The sequence below is a fragment of the Ctenocephalides felis genome, unplaced genomic scaffold (assembly GCF_003426905.1).
Source record: "Ctenocephalides felis isolate EL2017-DRISC unplaced genomic scaffold, ASM342690v1 CF-g0.4_SCAFFOLD_01604, whole genome shotgun sequence".
Lineage (NCBI taxonomy): Eukaryota > Metazoa > Arthropoda > Insecta > Siphonaptera > Pulicidae > Ctenocephalides > Ctenocephalides felis.
The window spans coordinates 20,095,187-20,112,674 of NW_020537758.1; the positions used below are offsets into that span (position 1 = coordinate 20,095,187).

The 17,488-nt window shown below is 29.1% G+C and overlaps 1 protein-coding gene across 1 annotated transcript in view; it reads right to left on the reverse strand.

Annotated features, from left to right (window-relative positions):
- The window catches only part of LOC113373494, a 298,841-nt gene that overhangs the window by 134,622 nt on the left and 146,731 nt on the right, over positions 1–17,488 (reverse strand). The gene's annotated exons all lie outside the window — the stretch shown is intronic.

Consider the following 17,488-nt stretch of genomic DNA (forward strand, 5'->3'; position numbering starts at 1 on the left):
TTAAGAGAAGGTTGTAATAAATAATTAAAACTTTAGTTCGGGACTTTATTAAGTTTGCACTTTTGTTTTTGGTTTTAGTATATTTAATTTGTAATTTATAATTCATAGTCAAAATATAATAAATTCTTTTAAATTTGAAGACAAAATTATTATGTGAAATTTGTGCACGAATTCAAAAGATATTCGTACGTTTTTTCTATTGGTATTCTTTTTGTTAACACTTTCGGGACGGCACCAATTTCAAAACAATCTACTTTACCGGCTGTAAACTTGATTTATTGTGTATGTTATGCAATTTGTTTGATACAAATTTGTGGTCATTGAAGAACATACATTTTTAATATTAATTTATTTTTGATCATTTTATAAAAAATGGTGACGTTCAAAATAATTTCCAAAATGCATAGCTGGTTGATTTTTACATGTTCTACAATAAAATTTTGTTCGCCGTCTTCTTCCTGGTGCTTTTCTCTCAGAACAGACAATACAATCCCTTTTTCTTTCTGTAGCATTTAGAATATGCCACTAATTAGTCAGTATATTTGTTCATTTTTGTGCTGCCAAAACGATTTGTTTTTTCTATTATATTGTCTAATAATTCATTTGTAAGATATAACGTAAAATAATCTATTGGATGTCTTATATTGTTTGGTATTTGTAGTCGGGGTGTTTGCTGATGTATGTCAAACTCGATTATTGAAAGAGAATCAGCACATTCGCTAATGTCTTCCCGCTATTCATTTATTTTGTCGAACTTCTTCTTTTTGTTGGTTGGATAATATCATCATCACATTCATCACTATCATCGGTGCGCATAGTAATTTCGTAAAATTTGTCTGTATGAATGTCTATTTGAAACTCATCTTCACTACTGCTTAATTCACAAAATTTACCAGTCGTTTTGCCATATTTAAAAGCGCTCGGTCATTTTAAATATTAAAAAAGACCATATAGCAAAGAAAAAGGCTAAAAATACTACTAAATAATTTAAAAATATTTTCAAAATACAATGCTGGTTATCACTGCTATATGTAATTTATTCAACTTTTCGATGTAAACTGAGTCATTGTTTATAAAATAGCCTGGGCCTCACAGAATATGTTTGTCCATTCAGGTGGACAGCCGTCCCCAAAGTGTTAATATGCTATAGTAACATTGTATAAATGTCAACACTCTTTATAATGATTAAATTTACTATTTACTAAAATGTAAAAATAAGATTGATACAGTTTTTTTGTTATAATTTAGTTTTACCAATCAAGACTTTAATGTCTTATTAACAAAATTATAATAATAAAAATTATAATTATAAAACTAAACCGAGTTAAAATATAATAAAATAATAACAGTTATGCAAAAATAATTATTTATTATTACTATGACGTGATGCACACATTTGACTAAGTATTTGATAAGTCGCAATACCATTTCAGATTGATACAGTGTTTTTACTTATTTCTATTTATTTTCTGTGCAATGTTTGAACACCCCAAGTGCAGTGCAATAAGTGTACTCAACTCGATTGCACACTGGCTGCAAAAATATATGAGTTTGTATTGCTTAATACTGCAAGTGTGAAAATTCATAACTCTGGCAATTAAAATTGTACGTAAACCAAGAGAAACTATTTCGCAAAGTCAAACAGAATTCGTTCGTTTCGAAATCTAGTGGCTATTTTGTGATTGCACTGCATGAATTCTATGCAGTTTCCGGATATTAATTTGGAAGTAATTAATTTGTCCGTTGTGAAATCATTAATTACTACCGTTGCAAAAATGTCGCAGATGGTCTGCTGCAAAACTTTTTAGCGTCGCGTCGCAAAATTTATATATCGCGTACAACATCTGCTTTCAAATTGAGCGGTCGCGTTTTTGCGAGAAGCTCGTTCGTGCGTGGCGAGTGCGAGCCCGGAAAAGTGGCACATGCCCCAAATGAGAACCGCAGAGAAAGATCAACCGATGATTTGTCAAAAGTGATGTGAAAGAAAAAAAACATGCTTCGAAGGATTCTGTGTTGAGTGAAAAGTTTAAATATGCTCTAAGTGTCTCTATTGTACTCTCGGTGGTTTTTCTTTGAGAAACACCGTTACTCGCGTATGAAGTGTTGAAGTGATTGTGCAGCTGAGGGGATGTGGTTTGTAATGAAAATATTTTGTGTGCGCAAAATATAAATCGAAGGAGAGAGTGGAGTTTGATAAACACTTATAAAAATAATTGTGGTATTTATTAAAGAATAGCGTTCAATGATTAAAATTCATAGAATTGCGTATATACGAACACACACACACACACACACACATATATATATATATATATATATATATATATATTTATCAAAAATATTATGAGTAGATACTATAATATATTAACTACAAAATATGAACACATACCACTCCTTTTTTAAACTATTCATGAAGTATTTTCATTTTAAGTAAGACCCATCAATCGTACATCAGAAAACACGGACTTTCTGGTCTATATTTTAGTAATTGAATTTAAAATTATTATACAGATGATGAGATAAACTGAGTCTCGAAAAATTTATAAAATTTAAAGTATTTAGTAAATCGTGCAAGAACAGTGGGTTATGTGTCATATTTCATAGTTTATTTAATATCATATATTGTTCATTTCCAACAAAGAACATGTTTTTGACAGATGTTCTGAAATTGGAACGTAGTTCTATTTCTAATATTCGAACTACAATCCGCAATTTTCGTTAGAAGCAAATGTTTTCGTTAATTTATCTTGCACCTTATGCACTAATTTTTTTTTGTATTTTATGTATGATCAACACAGTTAGAATATTAACTAAAATGATTATAATCGTATACAATTTCTATGCAACTGTTTTCTTTACTGTTTTATTTGGATAATTAATAGACTCATAATAAACTTTTTGTGCATTAAAAAAATCTGTATTTGGGAACCAACTTTGTTCCAAATATTTTAAATTAATCTGCTCATTAAAAATAAAAAAGACATCTAATTGGACGCTCAACAAGATAAGGTGAAGAAACGGTTACGACAGTCTCATTAGGATCGGAGCTTGAAAAACTTTTGTATACTTTTTATAATAGAATTCATAAAAATGTCTTGGGTGAATATTTTTCGTGATACTGTTAAATTATCTATGCCTCCAATAAGGGTTATTTTTGGTACAAATTACGTAAACACAATTTAGACTTATATTATCATCCCATATTTTTATGAAAAAATTCAAAAGCATACTTCTACAAAATTGACAATCGGTTGTTAATTAAAAATAGGTTCTAAGGACTTTTTTGTTTTAACTTTTGATTATTCTTTATAATCACACGCGTTTTTGTTTCCATATACTTGTATTTATTTTAGCAGTTAAATTGAAGTTGAGATCAATTAAATAGATGCAACTTTTGAATTGTAATTTATTTTATTGTATTTAATAGCAGTGATTGTATTTGTATGAAACATTTCATCTGAAGGAACGCGCTTTTGAGTGCTTTATTATAAACTTTAATGTAAGTTCTTAAGGGAATGCAGAAGCACTATTTCTATCACACTTTGTGAGTTTGCACATGTAATCAACATAATTGAAAATCAAATATTATGATAAATAGGATTTTCATACAAATAATTTATATTATTTTAAACTAAAAAAGTGATTAAAATGATAATGTGTATAATGATTTTTTTATAATTATTCACTAGAGCAAAAGTTTTTTATTTCTGGTCAAAAGGATCACTGTTTCAGATTAAAAATCGAAAAAACTACATATTTTTCTATTAAAATTGTCAAGATTTGAATATATTTTTGAATTTTTGCTTTGAAAATAAGAAAAATTCATATTGATTTCACTATGTATATTTATCGAGTTTTTATTATTATATTAGTCTTACGTTACTTCTTATTCTACTCATTGTTAGTTAAAAATTCCATGCAAATATTAGAATAATATACATGGCAACATTTTCATAAATACAAACGGTAAATTCATAATTTCTAATGCTTCTGTGTCATTTGTTATTACATTAGTACAAGCATTTATTTGAAGAATAAAGTAAAATTAGTAACTTTTATCAAAGACTATACCACGCTATTCTATGTCATATTTTGTAATAAATAATAAGCTATTATTACTATTTAAGGCTTAAATGTTTTGGAAATTGAACTAAAATTTTTACTATAATGAACATCATTTGCTCCTTGAAAAGTATCTGATATGATATTTATTTTTTGCTTATTAGAAATGCTTATGAATAAATAAAATATCTGATATTTTTGTAAATAGCTGAACGTATATAAGACTTGAATATAAGGTAAAAGATTCAATAATCACTTGGATGCGGATCTTCTCTATATTTAGATGTTGATAAATAAATTGCGTCTATATTATCCGGAATTTTCAAAGGACATTGTCCTGAATGTTTCTCAGCCCTTTCACTATAGATACCATATCATCCTTTTGTACTTACGGTCCAATATCAATTTTCAAGCTATTTATCACATTCACATGCGGTACGTTGTATTATAGAAGCTCTCTCCCAGGTGCGCTGGAATTCGTATTTCGCTAGAGTATTCGAATTATGTAAGAGAACAATATTCGTAGTCAAATGCTATATATTTTATATTTAAAAAATATATATTTGAAAACTTCTGCACTTACGCCTGCAAGACACTTATCAATTTTAGCATTTTCTAAAAAAATTTGCTTGGAATTGACATAATTGTAATAGGTATTATTTATAAATTCTCTCCGTGATCTAAATTTTTATTTAGTAGTGACTTGTGTATTAACATATTGCACTGGTACAAGGGACAAATGCATACTAGTGGTTTGTAATTTCAGGTTTTCGAAGAGAAGCGTTTTTAGTTCCCATATATCACTGCATAAAGCGATGCGCTTGCAGTTAGTCGCAGTCGGAAACGTTTGGCCGAGACAGCTTCTGTCACTGATTGCCACAGACACTCTCATGTCGGCGAACTGTATAAATACTAGAAAATTCAATTATTGGAACTCTTTTCTTGAGATAAGGAATATCACACACGGCTTTCGGATAATACTAAATCAGTCGTATATTTGAATACTTTTTGGCGAAGTTGAATAAGTGATATTGTTACTTGGCGTAAAAACACTATTATTTTTTGTCAATTTGTTGTCTTTTTTTGCACTTTATTATAATAATTACTTTTCTTCCGTTTCTTGCACCCACATAAAAGAAACTGATAGATCTGCTCATATTGTTTTATTACATCGATTATATCTCCTTTCTTCGGTGCTGTTGTAACGAATGGGATACCAGAAATTTTGTAGAAAAATGTGCAGCTTTATCTGTGGATTATTTGCATGGTACTTAGTTCTCTCTCAGAAATTATTATATTTTCCGATTTTGAGTATTAATTTCTATATCTTTTTTTGCTAAAATTACTCTTTTTCAAAGCCATTCATGAACTATGTACAATATGTGCACATCGGAAACTACTTGTACAATAGGATAATCTTGTGAATTTGTGATTATGCAAGAATATATCGATAATTTAACGCATATAGTTTTATCGATGATAACCATCTATCGTCAATATCAAAGAATTGTTTCAAAATCTCGATCGAAATGAAAAAATAGGCTAATTGATATGTTATCGAGCCAAATGAAAATGATTAGACTACTAAAATGAATAATATGAAATAGGACTTTGTGGTAGGAAGGTGATATTTTGGAGTCGTATTTTGTGGTAAGAATGGAAAACCCGTGATAAAACTAAATTGTTTTTTTGAAGTAAATTTATAGGAGGTTAAATACAATTTGATGAATGTTCAGTGCATTTAATGACTAAAAGCGGCAAAATATTTAGTCGACTACTAATATAAAGGTGAAAATTTAAGGCTGTATGTGTGAAAAATTAGTAAAAAAAAATTAAAAAAAATACTAAGCGTGTACTATCACTCAGGCATATAAAGATAAGATTAAGTATCGTCCAATTCTCTGTTATACTGAACGTGGTTTTATGATTTTATAAAAATCGGTCAAGGCGGATCGGTATTGGAGGAGTATGGCCACTAACACACACACACATATATATATATATATATATATATATATATATTTCAAAGTAACTAGCAGCCCATTCGTCGAAATAAAAAAGGTATAAAGTGTAAATACTTTTATTTATACGTTTCGACACAAGATGCGTGTCATCATTCAGCAACACAGGACAAAAACACTCAACAAAAATTTATTTTAAAAAATTAAACTTAATAACATATTAGAAAAAACATTTTTTTAGAAAAAAATATGAATAACTAAAAGATTTGAAACTAATTTGACTAAAAGTTATAAAATACATAATTGTGAGACGAGAAACACGCCCATACCGAGCATCCAGACTCGACTGATGTCGACTGTAGTCGAGTCTGGATGCTCGGTATGGGCGTGTTTCTCGTCTCACAATTATGTATTTTATAACTTTTAGTCAAATTAGTTTCAAATCTTTTAGTTATTCATAATTTTTTCTAAAAAAATGTTTTTTCTAATATGTTATTAAGTTTAATTTTTTAAAATAAATTTTTGTTGAGTGTTTTTGTCCTTTGTTGCTGAATGATGACACGCATCTTGTGTCGAAACGTATAAATAAAAGTATTTACACTTTATACCTTTTTTATTTCGACGAATGGGCTGCTAGTTACTTTGAAATATGTTTCAACGTCGAAAAAACTATCAAGATATATATATATATATATATATATATATATATAATATGTATGCATTCAAATGTGTTTAAAACATGTTTCGGTTTTGTCTCCGGTATTTCTAGTAAAATCCGCAAATATTAATTCCAAACCAATGAATGCAATTGTTGTCTGGATTTAGAAACCTCGGCGAATACATGTTATTATTTTAATGTGACCATTTATGCGAATATTATATTCCATACTATCAATATACAGTTATTTCGTTTCAATTAATTCATTTATTAAATAGAAAATATCACAGAAATTCGCTCAACGGTTGCTTTTTAATTAAAAGAAAACACTATGTATTGAGGATCCATTCATATTGATTCTTGCAGACTCGAACATCGCTGAGGTATTCGCAATTCAACTGCCTTGTCGGAAACTTTCAAATCTCGTAGCCAAACTCAGAACTTTTGATGTTTACAAGCAGTTTGAAAAGTAATCATTCAATATTCTATGAATGAGATTTTGTAAAAATAAACCGAAGTTTTCAATGCTTTGACAATAGCAGAACATTGACAGTAATTTCATACGTTCTTCATACAGTTTAAACTTAATAATAATTGTAAAATGGTTTTTAATATTAAATCTTGCGTATTTGAAAAAATCATGAATTTTTTATAAAGCGTAAATCAATTCACTGCAGAAATATACGAAAAATGTAGAAACAAAATGTGCTTGTGTTTGTATAACGTTGTATGTTTTGAATAAAAGATGAGGATTAATGGTTTATACATTTTTATCATTTTCAGCTCAATCCATATAACTGATTGGTACACTAAAATACATATTGATTTAATGAAATGTCGATATAGTACGGAGGGATCAAAATGTATTTTTTATTAAATTTAGATGTGTTTTGGCAATTATTTCTGGATATAGAGAAAAGTCCGCATTCCTATACTATACTCACATATAAACATATGCATATACACTTGATTTATTGGATATTACATAAACGCAGATTGCAAATTAAGTTTGAATAAAACATTATCTAAATCACTTCTAACGATTAGATGGAGTTTGCTTTCCGGTTAGTGGTTAGAGCTACGGGATTTGAATCAAAGTCCTAGGTTGATACCCGCTTCTGATTTATCAACTATGTTCTTCTATTGATAAAATCGATACCAATAGAATCTAATATCGATTACCTAGGCATTTCTACTATATCTCATTGTGCTGAGACCTATTTTATCAGTTGCTCGAACCAAATTGGGCCCATAGTATGCATTGATTGGGCCCATAGCAGTAAGACGTTCTGGAGGGTATGCAAATCATTTGATAGGATTCCATAGGGCATTCGACTTCGAAAAAGGAATGAAGGTAGTAAATTCGAGTCGATTTGGAAACTATGCCTAAAGAGAGGCCAATGATAGAATGTGTAAAGGGTTTATTGTAACCTACTTAAATCTTTTCTCTAAATATGCGAATGGAGAATTTCTTTTTCATGCTAGGCCGTTTATTAAATCAATGAGGATATGAATCTGCTTTTAAAGAATGTATAACTTGATATCACGAAGAACAATAATTCAAGATAAATTCAAAATTAACAGTTATTCTATATGAAATAAAGATAAATATAGTTAGAATTATGTCTATATTTATATATCAATCATAACCTTATATAAATTGATATACATAGTTTTACCTCAAAAATTGCAATTTAACATTATTTTCACAAAGCTCATTATAGATAGCTTTATTATACTAAATGAATAATGAATCTGACTTGAGAAATTAGTTGAGTTCTTGTTCACAAATGTGAATATCTAAAAAAATCTGTGAAGGTTTTTCTTTGAGAAATTGTATACTAAATACTAGACTGACTACTCTACGTTATTAAACTACAGTATTGTAAAACTAATTTTATTATAAATCTGACTCTGTAGAAGAACTGTAATGCGCAATAGCATCAAGGACATTCCAAACTTTTATTTTCAAATTCTTGTTACGCAATTCTCCTGAAACTATTTTAATAAAAAAGAACAGGACATGGCTATCATTGAAGATCAGTGATGTTAGTTTTAAAATGAATTAACCAAATTTCTCTAAAGTGAAACATGATTCTTCATATTATTATTTGATCAGTCTATAGTCAATTATTATATCTGATTCTTCAGCGCACTAACCGCAAAAGGTTTACTATTTTAGCAGAGTTTGGCAGCATCTCGGTGGCTGCTCTTAATAGATCGGTTCAAAGCATCGCCCAATTGATTTTTTTTTTAAGTTTCTTCACCTTTCACAGATAAAACACGCATATTGTAAATTGGGCTTAGAGGTAAGTCCCCAAGTGGCGGACACCTAAGCTTATTTATAAATATATCACGCCAAAATTGTTATTAAATTATGATTGATGTTAGATAACAAAGTTATAAATCAAACTAAATTAACAAAACCGCAATCTTTGCTAAAAATAATTAATACTATCAATCAAACTTTGCTATCAAAAAATATGATTTTAAACAGTGGCATTTCAAAATAACCTGCATTGATCACATATGTAGCCATCTCCACGCTCTGGAATGTCTACACATGTGTCTTTGACATGTGATATTGCAAAAAAAAAAAACACTATTCATCCACCCTTTTGGCTGGGCCACACCGATGCTCTCAGCTGGCATTCACAAGCTTTTCATTCTTTGACTAACAAATACGAAAAATGTGGGTATGTAGTAACCGTTAGCACTCATACAGAATAAAATTAAATAATTGGAATAAATTACCCGCTTAAATAATACGTGTTAAATAGAGTGTCCGGTGCTTAGTGCCGTCCGGCGTTACGGGGCTTTCCCCTATAAGTATTCTAATTAAACCGTGGAACATTTATATTTTACAAAGGCAATATTCTTCTTATCCTCGTCGCGTTATTAAATTAGAGTCCGCAGCAATCCACTCATGGGTGCAGATGTATATGGCACTCGAGCCAATCACCGCGATTGGCCACATGTTACATTCTCTGCGATGTTTCGCCGATCATTCGCTCGAGTATTGCCTAAGCTGATCGGAACGAGAAAAATTCCTTTAACAGATTCGTTTATGAAAATGGTTATAGTACGCAATTTGCCAAAAGGCCTTCATAGAAGGTTCTCGGGTATAACGCGGAGTTACAATGATCGGCATGTGTGTTCAGCCGATAGTGAGGTTGTCCTATTTTTTTATTAGAATTGTTCGTAAGAAAACATTTGAAAATTTTAGAAGAAAACGGAATAGGCAGACATAAACCAATCAACTTTCTACTAACTTGAAATTGAAAACTGCAAAATTCCATTAGAATCCTGAAGTTGTCCTTGTCAAACATTATGTAATTTGGTCTGTAAGGTTTTTTAATTTTTTCAATACCAATCAAAACATTCGTTATATTCTTTGAGTTATTTTGGTCAGCATTAATAAAATTTAATTATAGATAGAAGGTATCCTAGTGAATGCGTACTATGTGATATTTTACTAGATCAAATAGTCCTCTCGTTTCTGGTGTATGAAGCAGCAAAGCAACGAGTGATTTTATAATTTTTGTCAATGTATTTTTTTATGAAATCCTAAATATATAACACCTGTAAGATTTCACATCATAAAACTGTAAAAAAAATAATAATTTGGCATATTGAGTTTGTAATTGTTTTTGGCAGTCATTGGGACTGTCATATCACCATTATAGTAACATGTATGTCAGATTATTTTTAATTATTTAATTGTAATATAAAATTATTTAAATGATCCTACTTTTGTTGATTAAATGTTAAATAAAATTAACATTAATTGACGACTAGAGAAATCATAACAAAGCAAAGCTATCAGAGAATATACTTATTAAATTCGCAATGTATCACTAAAAACTTTTTTTGAAAGTCTATATTCTCAGATGAAGCTTCTCATGTTACCATTTACTTACCGTATTAAAAAGAAATTTTATAGTTCTCTACCTTACGAGTTAACTTTGTTTTTCCCACTTTATCTTAAACCAAGGGATTACTAACATGAAAAATTAATCTTAACGAAGAACAGAATTTAATAATGCGACTAGGATAAAAAGAATATTGCCTTTCTAAAATATAAATGATACTGTAGGCGTTTCATGGTTTAATTAAAGTACCAAAATTTGCAATGCTGCCTAAATAAATCTTCATTTATTTATTTTTAATTAGCAAGCCAATCAATGATAATACACATCGTATCAAGCCTTTATTGTCTTGCTTATTTATAAGTATCTAAAAATTTTTTCTAAAGCCTAGAATTATTGTTCATAATCTCAACTTGCATGAAGTAATTTTTTTTTATTATGTAATAACCGTAAATTTTTTGATGAAAATTTTAATACAATACATTAAAAACTATAATAATTTAAAATACCATATGTTTTATTCCAACAAAAGCAATTGTATTGCACAGTTCATTATTCAACTGTTAATGCTTGTTGTTTTTTAACACACATATTAAAAAGATTACAAATAATTGTATACAATTTTCATTACATAGGATTAATCCCGAATAATAAAATACTCGAAATTGGAAATAACTGTTCAGTGCAAAAACATTATTTTGTCAATTTGTCCATAATTTACTGTAATTCAATATCAATTATATTGCATGCATTGCAAATAACCATTTTCCAATATACTCGTGCCAATTGACAATCATATAAAGTAAACAAAATTAACATGAGTTTGATTTTATTAATTTTTAATTATTTTGTTTGATCACAATAATTAGTATATGATTCTATTTGTTTGGGTTGATATATATATATATATAATATATATATATATATATATGTGTGTGTGTGTGTGTGTGTGTGTGTGTTATTTTAACAGTGCAGGTGAAATAAAGAAAAAAATTACAACATAATAAATAATTTTCTTGGTAATGTAATTTTAAGAGATCCACTAGGAAAACCATTCGTAACACTTACGTAACTTTAAAAATGAACAATTAAAAAAAATTAAGCAAACAAATACAAGAAAAAAATATGCTTGCAAATATAACCAATAATATTTTAAAAATTTTTATAAGCTGAAAATGTTATTTTGACCAATTTTTTACCATTGGTGTTTGAACTTTATATAGAACCATTGTTAAAATCAATCTACCACATTGTCATTTTTCAAAATTGTTTCTTCTCACTTTGTTCACGTGTTTGCTGATATCGATGGAAACTTGCAATATGTGCGAATTTCGATATATCGTCCATCATTCATCTGTCAGCACAATGCTTCTCTAGATATAGATAATTCGTATTTGTTCGCTATGCAACATCAATCACGTAAGTTACACAATTGTCATACGAGAAATTATATTTATCGATATATGATGTAACTAGAAAAATATACGAGAATAGAACTTATTGACGAGCTTTCGGTCGAATGTTTTTTGAAAATACAATAATTTGTTATAAAATCGAGTATATTATGCGTTGGTTTCATTTCGTGTAATTATTCATAAAATTGTTTCAAATTTATTGTTAAAATGCATAGTACTGTCCTAGAGCAGGTGCGTGAAGGTAAACCCCAACTCGATTCAGGGAAGAACTGTAAGAGAGGTTTTCCTTTGCTATTTCCTACCACAGTGCCCGATATGGACTATTTTCTGTTCGATACATATTTTTGATCTCAATTTTCATGTGTTTTATTAATTTTGATCTAACTAAAAAATCTACTTCTCATGACATCTAATCTTTCAGAAGACAGAATTTGCCAGAAATTGATTTTTGTTCAATGTGCTAATAAATTATTTATTAAATTATAGCAGTGCTAAACAACAAACTATCACGTCTTCAGTTATAAATGAGTTCTAAATTTATCTTGCCATCATGATCTTCACATTTTTTCCTAAATTATAATAATTAAACATATATTAAGCTGAAAAAATATATAATGACTTAATTTTCTTCAGCATTTAAAAAAATTCATGAAATCCATGCCATAATGAATTCAATTCTATTTTTGCTTAGTTTTCCATAATATATATTTTTATTAATTATTTAATTTGTTTTAATTATGTCAAACATCATTTTTATATAAAATTTGTACGCAAACTTGTCTTACTATTTTTGGATTTTTTTTTTGAAAGTGTTGCAATAATTTTATAAGATGTATTGATGTTGATGCTATGATCATTATATCATTAACAATATTAAAACATTAATAAATGGAAAAGTCGTGAATTATTTCATCCAAATCTTGTTATTACTTTTTCTATATTTTGTTGGATTACACAGAAAAAAACCTATTTCTCTTTTGCATTCTAAATGCACCTATTTCTCTTTTGCATTCATTTGTTTTTAAACCAATTGAAACCAAAGATATTAATTAAGAACCAATAATATAATATTTTTTATTACATATTATATTCATATAATTGAACAGATGAAATTTCCTGCATAAAGTTATGTTTCATTATCTATTTTTTTTACTTAATCTAAAGTAATATGACATTTATAAATAAATTAACATTAATCTGCTTAAGGATTAGTATTTTCTTTCCCACTTGGATTTTTTTGGTCATTAATTTTCATAAAAGTAGGTTTGAATGAAACTCAATTTAGCCAAAAATACGGAAATGATTTTGTTCCTAATATTATTTTAGACGTTATAATACTTTCAAAGTTAATGAGATCATAAATAATTATAATGAGATGCGACTGCTTTAATATATTATACATAATTCCATCATAATTTATTACGCAAAGATCCGAAGTCTGTAGATATTAATTATTGATTTGAAGGCTGGAGCAAAAAATGCCTTACGTATTATTAAGAAGCTAAAAATAGGTTATTATATATCTCATATATTATTGCGAATTATTTGTATCATATTATTAGTTGAAGTGAAATGGATTTTCTATAAGAAATGTTTTATGAGAGTCATCGAAATGAAATCATCTCATAAGGGCATCATTCACTATTATTTAGATATTATCGTTTGAAATTTGCTTATGATATGGTCTGACCTATATAAAAATTGAACATATTAACTATTTTTCGTCATTTTTTTGTCGATTTTTTGCAAATATTATTCTGTTATATAGCGAATTCATATCCTATCATATTGTGGTATATTTGGTATGGGACTGTGACATATTATTGAATTATTTATATGCCCATTCAGCATTATCTTGTGATACTGAACGTATCATGCGGATGTAAATTATAAATTACTGGCCTATTAATACTGATTTGTTAGTCTGAAACTTTCAGATTAATGACTTCAAATCAACACTGTATATCAACATTAACTGCGCCATTTCCAGAAAATCTATTTATCTTACTTAATTCGAAATAGAAAGTTCCACATGTAAAAGATATTGCAACGCCGTTGAGAAACTTTAATTAATTCTATATCTATGTTTTTAATAAGCTCTTACTGATTATTATCCCTTTACCAGGGTATTATTTTCATCTACTGTCGGATTATCTACCCGGAAGCGGATTATGTTTTTATACATTCGTTAGTTTTAAATGAGAATCATACGCTTCTATGGATTCGAAACAGATATCACCATATGGATGGCAAAACTTGTTAAACTTTGCAATTGACTTCTGTTCTAAGTACGGAATTTATTGAGGTGCCCATGGGAATACAAATTTAAACGCAGTTCTTGCTAATTTTAAACTCAGTTAAAAGTTTTATATAATGGGATTGGAAAAGCTGTATCAGAAATGTAATTATAAAACTGGGATTTAAATTGTCACTTTGCGACGTGGGGAACTGAAAGTAGCATAGTTCTGTAGGTCGTATTTATTAAAAATACAAAATGTTCTGAACAAGGTGAGTGATTTTTGAGATCAACAAAATCTAATACGTAATGATTTATTCTTATGTTTGCCTGGTAGTATTGTTGCGAAGTTTTTTAGCATGTAAATTTGGGTGACCCTTGAGGCGGCTTTGGTATTTTCTCGCTTACTGTATGTTGTTTTATTGATTAGGTAATTCAGAACGTACTTTTCGGCATTACAGATTTTTTGTATAATCTATTTAAAAACGTTTTATTTAGAAGGTAATCCCCAAAATTGTAGTAATTTTTGTGCACATGTCTTCATAGATTCTGCTGCATAAAAATATTCAACCCGGTATTAGTATGAAACTACCCTTAGAGTTATTTACCCTCTCGAACTTTTCTACCGGAGCTGCCGCAATTGGTATATATATATATATATATATATATATAAAGATAAGTGGGTTGTAGGCGTTGCGCTGCTAAAGTGGTGTGTCTTTTTTTCTAGTTTCTCAGAAATAAGAGGAAAACAAGTTATTAGCTGAACAAGCAATTACAGAAATATATGTTTTAATGAACTGTATGAGCGATCGTCATACAAGACGATTCCGAATTGCTCGGAGCAGATGATATATGAGAATAAATAGAATATACACGACGTAAAAGGACAAAATCGTATCCGTTGCATGTTTGCGAAGATCCTTTGATTGGATATTGGATTGGAAAGCTTGAAGGAAAAAGAAATTGTATTTGAATTATGATTGATCACTACGTAAACAAATAATAGAGTAATATCAAATTCAGGTAACAACCTGGACGTTCTAATATTTTCTATATTTTGAACCTGGCAGTTTTTTTATAATACTGCACATTATTTCTATAAAATATCCCACTTTTTAAAAAAATAATTTTTTCTTATATTGAATTTTTCCTTTTCCTCTCTCTTGCGTATTTTATCTTAGTTGAGTTATTTTTTTATCTGTTTAATCTAACGTTATAACCGTACCCTAAGCACACTTTTGAAAATGAATCGTTATGAATGAGCTAAATCATCTACGCAGAAACTAGTTACTGCTAATTTACTACTGCTTAACTTACATCAAAATAACAAACAAGGTGATCTATATAGGTACAAATAACAGTCATTAAGAAAATCGAACAGAAAAACTGACTGAGTTTTTAAAAGTAGTCATGTAGTCTACAGATCATGTTAATGTAGACCGCTGAATCATTGCAATAATGGAAACTTGTTCGAACAAACATACTTCATATTTTTCCTTTGGACCCTATCTCAAAATCAGCATAATTTAGCTGTTGTGACGACAGTCACTACTGTATCCTGGCACAACCGTACTCAGTCTCTCCTAGTCATAGTATTTTTTATATTTCAATACTATCACAATAAATTTGGAAAACTGCATATACACTTTTATTATGAAAACCAATCTTAATAGTGTTTTTATAGACATATTCGTTCATTAAAAAATGCTCTTACACATTTTTTAAGTGTTTGCATGATACGAAATATCTTTCAATATTTTTAAAAAAATATTATCTATGCTATATCCAAACTTAAAATGGCATTTAAAGCTAAAGCACTTTCAGCTTGAAAAACACAACTTTATCTCGCGGATTCAGCAATGCACTGTAAAGCCATTATCGCTTGCAAAACGAGTTATGATAGAATTTCGACCTCGTTCATTCTTCGATAAGGCGTAAATTATTTATTGAAAATGTCAGTGTTTTAATATTGCGAAACGAAGGATATAGTTAATGTCTACTACTTTCACAAATCACACTTCTGGTGTAAAAAATAAATAGACTTTAAATTTGGAAAGCATTTCAATATACTTAGTAGGCAAAAATATGTATAATGCAGTTTTGAGTTTTAGTTTTTAATAGGAGTCTGAACCGAATATTTGAAATTTTAAGCTCGTGTGAAAATAGCTTATCCTTTTGAGAAAATCTCGGTTTTCCGTCTGGCCGAAGATGTGTGTACCGAGTTTGCATGCACATCGCCCCCATACTTGTATTTAATTTGCATTTCGTTGTGTGGAATAATGAGTCTGCTTTGCATGGCTGATTGTTCGCCCGGATTCGTTTGCAATCTGTTTCTTGCCGAGCCGAAATACGTGTTAAAACTCACTATTCAAGCTATAGCTGTTACTTGAGATCTTACTAGTTTTCAATTTGCGAATGAATTTTAGCACGATGTAAAGAAACTGTACTGGTAATGTATGTGCATACGTCTCAAAGTTAGATTGGACGCGTTTTGGATAATTTTGCGTAAAAACATTAACCAGTACTTGAATATAACATTAAACTGCTTTGGCAGTATTTGGATGTATTTTGACCCACCGATATATGAAAATATATATTTATAACTCCAGTATGCATTATACCCACAAGGCAAACCTTAAGATTATTCTTCTGGGATTTTGATAAAAATTTGACTGGCTATGTGGTTGATAGTCAACCCAAACATTGTAAATTTATAATATCTATCGCATTTTTTATATGTTTTTGCATAATATACTTATGATAATAAGTTGAATGAATATCGATTACAAATAAGAGTTCATTACTATAAGAGTTATGGTTTCGTTTTTATTTTGACAAACATCTGTGATTTGCTTTAGTCGCTCTTGAAAAGCCCTTATCTCTATAATGGACTATGTACAAAATGGTTATGTTGCAAAACGTTTGTTTGCTTTTATCTAATTACTATTTCTGTTAACATCTGCAAATTCTGGTACAAACAAGTTGCTTTGCTTAATAACACAGCGCAGGCATACATTAGAATCTAGTGCAATTCTACTTCTCATTCAACACGTAAAGTTTGTTTTATGCTCATAAAACTTGACTCTGAAACAATCGTATATTATTAAAGGATTAATGTCCTTGCAATAACGTAGGAGAGAAATCTCGTTTCAGCCAATTTAATCGTCTCGTAGTTTCTTCCAAATCTTTTCTCTGGAACGAATTCTTTTCTTAATGAAAACTTTCTTGAAAACTTTCTGATTTACCAACATTTACATTTGTTGGAAAGTATTTTCTTCTAGGAAGTT